Here is an 8573-nt window from a genome sequence, read left to right on the forward strand (position 1 = left end):
TTTAAACCAGAAATACGACTCCTGAAACACATCAAATACAGTCACCTTAAGGTGCTTTGCAGTGTAAGGTGAAACCAGGCTCAGGGACGGGCAGCTGTGATTTCAATGCCTTTTTCATCCCAGTGTGCTAAAAAACAATTAACTGAATTTACAGAAAAGTAACAAAAAGAAAAAGAACAAATGGAAAAGCTCTCATAAACTTTTTTATAGTCTTTTCTGCCCTCCCATTAAGCAAGCTTACTTCTAATTGGTTGCCCCTCGTAAGCATCAAGTATGAACAGCATGGGTGGGTGGAGCATCTGTGCTCAAAGCCAGAACGATTGCAGGTTCACAGTATGCGTATTTGTGTGTACTTGTGTTCTTGTGTACTACTGCAGCTCAGTACAGAAGTTAAATTAGACCAACAGTGAGTAATATGAAGCCAAACTAAGGTAGGTTAATACATGTTTTAAGGGAAAATAAACAAAAACGACACTGAATATGTCGGTTTTTTTTTTTTTTTTTTTTTTTTTTTTTTTTTTTTAACCTGTCCCGTTTGGTTCTTTTTCCATCAGAATTATTGTCTAAAGGCGAAGAAAGATGCCCAACGGATTTACTTTACCAAATGGACCATCCCAGCCTTGCCGTAATGGTCCATCTGATTCACCTTTTATTGTTTATTGTTTATTTTATTTTCACTTGCTGAATACGGGACAGACTTGACTGGTGGAAAGAAAGGGAGAAAGAAAGAGGGAAAAAAAAAACCTGAGAAGAGGGACGGGGAAAAGGGCAAAAACAAAACCAACAGAATAAGCAGACAAAAAAAAAATACATATCAATCACCTGGATCACCTGTTGAGAAAGAAAAAAGAAAGCAAGCAGAAGAAGACAAGAGTAATAAACAAGATCATAATGATATATGGGAATATGACAGTAAATACTAAATATTAAACATTATGGTGCAGCACGTGAGATCGACAGCGCACAGTGTGCTTTGAGGTGGGAGCCAAAAAGGGTGTAGTTTGTGTGTGAATATGTCATTTTTGACTATGACGGTATTACACCAACCTCAATTTAAACGAAATTCAGTTTTTCATTTTTAAAAACTGTGTGTGAACTTTTTCCCACTTCTAAAGTGACACAGGCCAAAGAGAACTGAGAACTGCGGGATAAGACAGTGAAGGAGGTGTTTGTGGGAACTGGCCTTGAAGCGTAGACGCAATAGGAAGCCACAAACACGTGCACTGCTGCAGCTGAACCATGGACCCCCCCCCCCACATCCCCATCCTTCTTGTTGGTTCTCTCAGTCATTGTCCCAAGACTGACTGGCCATTCTCAGCCTGCGATGGAGATGTCCTACGGGGGGGTTGCACGCTGTGGGAAACTAGTTGATGAATGAGTGTTTGGCATGCTTGCATAGATGCATAGTTTGCTCCAGTATAGTTTGCTTGTGTGTGTGTGTGAGCGCGCACGTTATTGTAGTAATAGTGAATACATGCATATGTGTGTGCCTGTATGAACACAATGCCTCACTTGTGTTGCTATAGAAGTGGAGTTATGGCCTTTGTCCTGTCAGCATTCTTGTGTTGCTGTTGGCTCTGGAGTGCATGGCAGCTCCCGCAGGCTTGGGGACAATGACACCCCCCACCAAACACATACAACCCCCCATCTTCCCTTCCTCTCTCTTGGAGTCACAATGCGCCTCTTGGGCAGCACCCATCACCCTGAGACAAACAAAAATGGCCTGCTCAGGGTGTCAGAGCAATATGCACCCAGAGGTCCCGGACCACGGGTATTAAAGGAGGCTAATTAAGTTTAAACTTATTTCCCCCTATAAATGTACAGTTACAGTGGTCTAAAAAATTTAAAAGAGATATGCAGTTTTCTCTGCATCAAGTCAGTAATTAAAAAGAAACTGATGCAGCTGATAGGAAGGCAACAGTATCACAAATGAGCACTCATTAGGGTCAGAACTCAATAACATGAAAGCACGGATCTATCCTGCTTCATATCAGAGGTTCAGCCTTTTGGTGGTGGTGCCATGAAGAATAAAGGCAGTTCAGAAGGCAGAAGGAGGTCCAATGTGATACTATCAGGGGGGTACCTAATGAAGTGTCAGGAACATGTTAGGTGGATGTTTTGGGCTCCACACTTTGAAGCCTCAGCATTAGTCTTTTGGCAGAACTAACTATTTCTGGATAAAAGGTTGGAGAGCTTAAATCTGTAAACTGCAGGGGTGCAACGCCCACACAGTCACATCCTTTCATAGCTAATTAGTGCTAAGAACAAGACTTATAAAATACTAGTTTTAATTACCAAAACTGAAGCATGAACTTCTTGGATTTTCACGGGAATATTAACCATGTAATCAATTCAAAATTCTCCATTAGGCTCCAACAGCATGACACACACACTCACACAGACAGTGGGGAGGTCCACTTTAATGACGAGAGATAGTGGATGTGAGGCCTACTGATTGGTTCCAGCTTCCTGTGTTCACAAGTCTGTTTATTTCATGGGATATGTTATTTTCACATTTCTTTGTTTTATTGTTGTTTCTTTTTTTTTTTTTAAATATTAGCACTATGTCTGTGTGTCCTTCGACTGCTTGGTCTTTTACAGTAATTAAACTATAGTTAAACTTGAACATTAAAATGAATTTCCTCTTTTATTCTTCCTTGGGTGGTGAAATTGCTCTGACTCCTAAAAGCTAGAAGCAGAAACTATGTGAAGATTAGATTTCCTCTCTGCTTTTCACAGGGAGAAAAAGTGTGCGCTGTCATGTGGTCAGTGTTATCCCCATCAGCTGTGATTCATTTACAGAGGAAATAAGCAGAATGAAGTATAGAAATCAGACAGAAGCCTTCCTAAGAAACCGTTCCTGCTATTTGGGTTGACTTAATTGCCCACGAAAGCACGCGCTTGCATTCAGACATGCATCAGGAATGTTTCTCAACATGAAGAGCAAGCCAGAACAGGGAAGGTGATGTTGACACAGCAGAGCGATCGAGACGCTACTGCTGATTATTTTACAGCCCTCCAAACAAGGGCCTGATGTCATCAGGTCATTATGAATGAACCTGCACATCAACATGACAACAGACAGTGTTGGAGGATAAACAGACTCTCATCGTGACAAGCTTGCAGTGTCGATAAAAAACACATTAAACATCAGACTCTGTCAAGTCGCCAGTGTCAACATCTATCCGTACCAACTAGAAGAGATGGACCGGAGGTTTTAAGAGTAGAAATTACAGGAGATATGTTTGTTTACAGGCTGTAAAAGCATTTCTTCTGGTTTCACCCGGCACCTGTGTCTTCAACTGCTGCAAAACCAACACCATAACAGGTTGCAAAGCTGCACGTTTCAATGTGTGTGTGAGGGATTTTATTTCTGCCTCTATGAGGTCCAAGTTTAAATGAAAAGTGCATTTTAAATGGATTTTTATAGTTTTTTGTACTCCTTCTTTTGCTGCACTAGGCAATTTCACAGATTGACTTGTATGATCTTGTATTGTGCTGTAAAAGCTTCTTCCACCAGGTTTTCTCTGGACTGCTTTTAGATACCATCCCGAGGTGCTGCAAGGACATTTCTGGCAAAATCGACTAGCCTGCCTGCATCATTCTTTCACTTTGTTTTTTTCAGGGCATCCGTGAATTCAGCCCTGCGTAGGCTGGTTATTTTCATTTCTTTCACATGATGAGACATACTTTCATTCCTAATACATTACCCAGTCCATATCAGTATAAATATCCAGGATGATTTTAGTTTTCTCCATTGACATCTGACGTGTTTTCAAAGTGTTCCTTTAATTATTTTGAGCAGTGTATTAATGAACTAACCCTGTGTTATTGATGGATCACCTGACATGTTTTCTTGGCTGAAGCTTGGTAGGTTTTCAGTGTCTTCTTCCTGTCATATGATGTCATTTGTCTCCCCTATCTGAGGCGCTTTACTGGGAACAGTTTAACCCTCAGCTTATATCTTCCCTGTGCTAATAGGTTTATGTTAGCCTAACCATAGTTCTGCAGTAACTACAGGAACGCAAATTATTGCATGTCAATTACCGCAACTTCACTAACCCTCTAAACGTTGCTGGTATTTAGTTTTCTGTCTCCGCTTGCATCCACAGTTATAAACAGAGCTGTGCGTCAGAATATTGTACAACATCCATCCAAACAAAATAAAAACTGTGCAAATCTGCAGCTCTGATGGCCTCTGAGAGAGAAACAGGTGTCTGTTTACAGATTCAGCAGACACAGAACAATATTATCAGCCCGTATGAGTCATATTTCTGGCTAGCTGACAAATCCAAGTCCACTATTTACTGGCAATGTATCTCTGCTTCAATCTTCAGCAGCTCCTGGGAAAAATATCTGTCTGACTGGCTACTCCAAGTCTTTGCCACCTGGTTGCTAACTTTATCTTTCTTCTGTTTGGTGCTGTGCAGGTTGTGTACAGTGAGTCTTATCAGCCTGTTGAAAACAAGGGTTCGTAAGAACTGTTAGATTCTAAACCATACGGAAAATGTGCCGTAAAGTCAAAGGAGCGCACTAAAAGCTGGTGAGCTAGAGCCCCAAATCTCTGATTTAATCAGTTAGCAACACCTGTTGTGATTTATTTAGCTATTTCGAAGTAATGCTGAGGTAATAACACTTATTAAAGTACAGGACATGAGGTCCTCAGAAGTAAAATTAACAGAGAAATGTGTTTACTAGAGGGAGAGAGTGTGGATGAAAAGAAGACGAAAAAGGGAGGGAGGGTTTGCATGTGTGGACATGAAGGCAGTAAAGGCCTGGGGACATCGAAGGAGAAAAACATTAGAGATGATTCAGAGGCATCGCATGGCACATCAACACATACCTCTTTCTCTAAGTCACTCACAAACGCCCCTAATCTCTCTCACACAAACCACTGGTCTAGTGATGTGTACACGCTCGCATTAAAAACACAAACTTCTGCTGTTCAGAGGGGGTTTAACGAAGCTTGTATGGATCAGCGTCTACACTAATCTGTACCTGAGAGGGATTCTTTATAAGCAGTCAGAGTGAGTGAGTGTTCAGATTGGCAGACAACATTTCCTGAATTAATCTGTACCCCTGTGTTTAATCTCTTACAGGGAGTTACTAAAACCCTCGATGTACCCTTCTGTACACTTTTGGCCTAAAATTTTTACAGTTTTCAGATTATCTGATGATTTGTTGGGAAAGTGGAGAAGCCTGTGTTTGACCATGGAACCATTTCCTTCCACCTGTTTCACATTCTGGGATCTTCTCTTTGATCTGTAATAACATTCTGAAATCTTGCCTTTGTCTCCAGAAACTGCATTGTCTAGCTTCTTATATAATTACTATATTTTTCCCACAGCGGTTGCTAAATTTGGAGTTGTGTCTGAGCAGCAGGCAGTGTGTTGTTTTTTAGTAAAGCCACTGTCTTCAACTGATAGGATCTACATAGTGAGTGCCACCATACAGCCATTATTAACCCCCATGAAACACTGCACCTGCATCCCACACCAGCACTCAAAGCTTCTGCCGGTACACACTGAGGGAAAGGAAGAACATGCACATACTTGATCCATGACTGTGGTAGAGAAGGGGGTTAAAGTCAAGGAAAAACAGGCGTAGTTGTGTAATTACTGGACCTGAGACAGACACACAGCAACAGGTGTAAGCTAATTGCAATTAACATATTTTATATAGTGGTAAAACAAATTCTGAGCTGCACAATACTATATCATGATAGCTTGAAAATCCACTAAACTATGTGGCACATATATTAGCAGGTTTTTACTGCACTCATGCACAAACATAATGTCCACAGCACTTCCACCATTCGTTTCTTTTAAACTGGGCCAGAACGGGGAAAAGATGGATGATGTCAAGGATCATGCAACATATCATCCACATAGAATACTCTGATAAAACATTGTTTTGTATTTGATAACTGTTTCGCAAAGTGGTGAATAAGTATTTTGATATTTTAAGTAAATATAATATTTAAGTAAGTAAATTTTATGTAAATGTTATAACCCTGCTTAAGAGTTCTCTACACCATCACAGATGATTTCAAGTCAAACAAGATGTGACTGAAGCACCAAAATTCAGCTTTAATTAAATGGGCTTTACAACTACATGGTAAGCAAAACATATGAATTGAATTCATATAGTATAAGATATGGGCTTCTCTTCACAGTGCCTACACGTGGTTTGATAAAGCCTTTTTTTTCTTTTTCTTTTTTTCCTGTTTTAATGTGAAAATCCTGACTTTAACAAAACACTACTTGGTTTATCTCTGTTGCCACAAATGGGCCAGCAATTAGCCAATCAGCTTGCTCATCATACCTTCCTTTTCATGGCCCAGGGACATTGGGCCGTTTGTGATGCTCCACCCTCAAAGGATGGAAATAATACCAGTCATGTTATAGTGGTGTCTCTAAAGAAAAGAAAAGAAAAGAAAAGAGAGAGAGCGAGAGCGAATAAGTATTGTACTGTACTGGTTTGGCAGTGAATTGTTGGTGAAGATAACTGGGACAATATCTTCATGTGAATGGTGCAACACTGCCCTCTAGTGGTACAAAACCCACCACACTACAGTTTAATACGCATGCCTTGCTGGTGAAATCTAAATTACTACGTTTAATTAAGTATTGTCACTAAGTATATTTTGAGGTGGGTTCACGTATTGTTAGCTCACAGACTCAAAGGTAAAGCTTTAGTATTATTATGGGCATCCAGTCAGAATTTATAAAGATATACATGCTTTGAACATTAAATGTTTGTTTTCAGCTGCAGGTGTGATTGGATAGAGAAGAAAAGAGGAAAACTGGCAAAGAGCTGCTTACTAACTGAGCTTCAAGACTAAAGTTAAGGTAGAGGACTCCATCTGAGCAAAAACAATTTTATATATTATTTCTTAAGATACTAACCAGTCGTAGAGGACTGAATTTACCTTTATTGTGCAGCGTATGTGAGCACTGTTCTGGGTGTCAGTTTCAAATGTCAAATGATATCTTATCTTAAACAAATACTTCTTAGTTCACAATCTACTGTCTTGTTTTGTGGGAATATCTATTTTTGGTGTTAAAATCACCTCCCCCAAATAATTCTAGCAGAAGTTTAAGTAATTAGAATTCACATAATGTTGTTTAGATGTCCTGAAAAAGAAAATCATTGTTTATTTTGTCGGTGGAGGTGTAGCAGCTAACGAGGATAAAGTGTATGTGACTTATTTTAGTTAGTGAAATTATACATCAACACAAATTGTCTACACTTCAAAACTTGACCACGGGATTTTCCTTTTGAAATAGCGACATCTGCTGATTGGTTAGTGCTGAAGGAAATCCAAGGCCGTACACAACAAAGCTCGTTCAACCTTCCCAGGTTATCAATCCATTATCTGGATTTGCGTGCACTACCACTAACGATTAAGATAAGCAGCAACACGAGATTTGTTATCAATTCACTGAGTGAATGTCTGCGAATGCATCCAACTCAGTTTTTCCACATTCTTCTCCCTCCAACCGCTTCAATGCCAGGAAGGAAATCTATAGTGGAGAGCAGAGAGAAAACAATAACCTCCCCTCAATATCATATAATCATATTATATCATATAATGTGTTACTTGTGTTTGTCAGACTTAAAAAAAAATCAAAGTAAAACTGCCAGATTAATTTTGATTAATTTTAATTTTGATGAATTAATTTTAATGACAGTTGAAAGTTTCAGAGCTCTAATGTATTTGTATTGCATACTGAAATTAAAATGTTTATTTTATCACTCTGTGCACTACATCACCATATTCATGTGGTGTTTTTTTGGTGTTTGTTTATGTGCATATTTACTTTTATTTACTTTTTAATTTGGTTTTGGTACCCCAGACTTACATTTTTCCGGGTAGCCATCTGGGGCAGGCAGAGTATAAAAGGAAGCCAGATGCTTTTGGTGAATGTTGGTGTTTATGAATCCCTGCTGCAAGTAAAAAATACCCCAACTTGATGGATGAGTTTTATTCCAGCCTCCTATCCTCTAGCCTGACACTGAACAACAAGAATTAGAACCACCTTTACCAGCAATAATGTGAAGTAATCATTTTCTGTATGACTTTATCAGTCCCTCATATAGTCGTGGTGGGATTATGGCTCACTCTTCTTTACAATGTTGTTTCAGTTTGTTGAGGATTTCAGGTATTTCTTTAGGTAGAGCACTCTTATAAGGTGCTACTACAGCACTTCAGTCAGGGTGAGGTTTGGACTTTCACCGAGCAAGCAAGGCCTGAAAGTCATGTCCTTAAGAAACAGGAAATAAAAATCCAGCAAAGACCTGGTACAGGACTTGAGAGATACATGGTGCCATTACTGTTCACTGAAGCCTTATCAGAAATGGTCTCAGTGGAAAAATTGTTGTCAAGAAGTCATTCTTAAGGAAGGGAAGCAGGGAGAAAAGGGTGACTAATTGCAGAAAACTGGATTGAAAATCAGTGGCAACAGGTTTTATGGATGGGTGGATGGTTCAAATTGTCATCATATATAAAGAAGATCAAAAGAGAAGTATGGCAGTGAGTGTATGCTGTAAAACACCTGTAAAACACGATG

The sequence above is a fragment of the Oreochromis aureus genome, linkage group 17 (genome assembly GCF_013358895.1).
Source record: "Oreochromis aureus strain Israel breed Guangdong linkage group 17, ZZ_aureus, whole genome shotgun sequence".
Classification (NCBI taxonomy): Eukaryota; Metazoa; Chordata; class Actinopteri; order Cichliformes; family Cichlidae; genus Oreochromis; species Oreochromis aureus.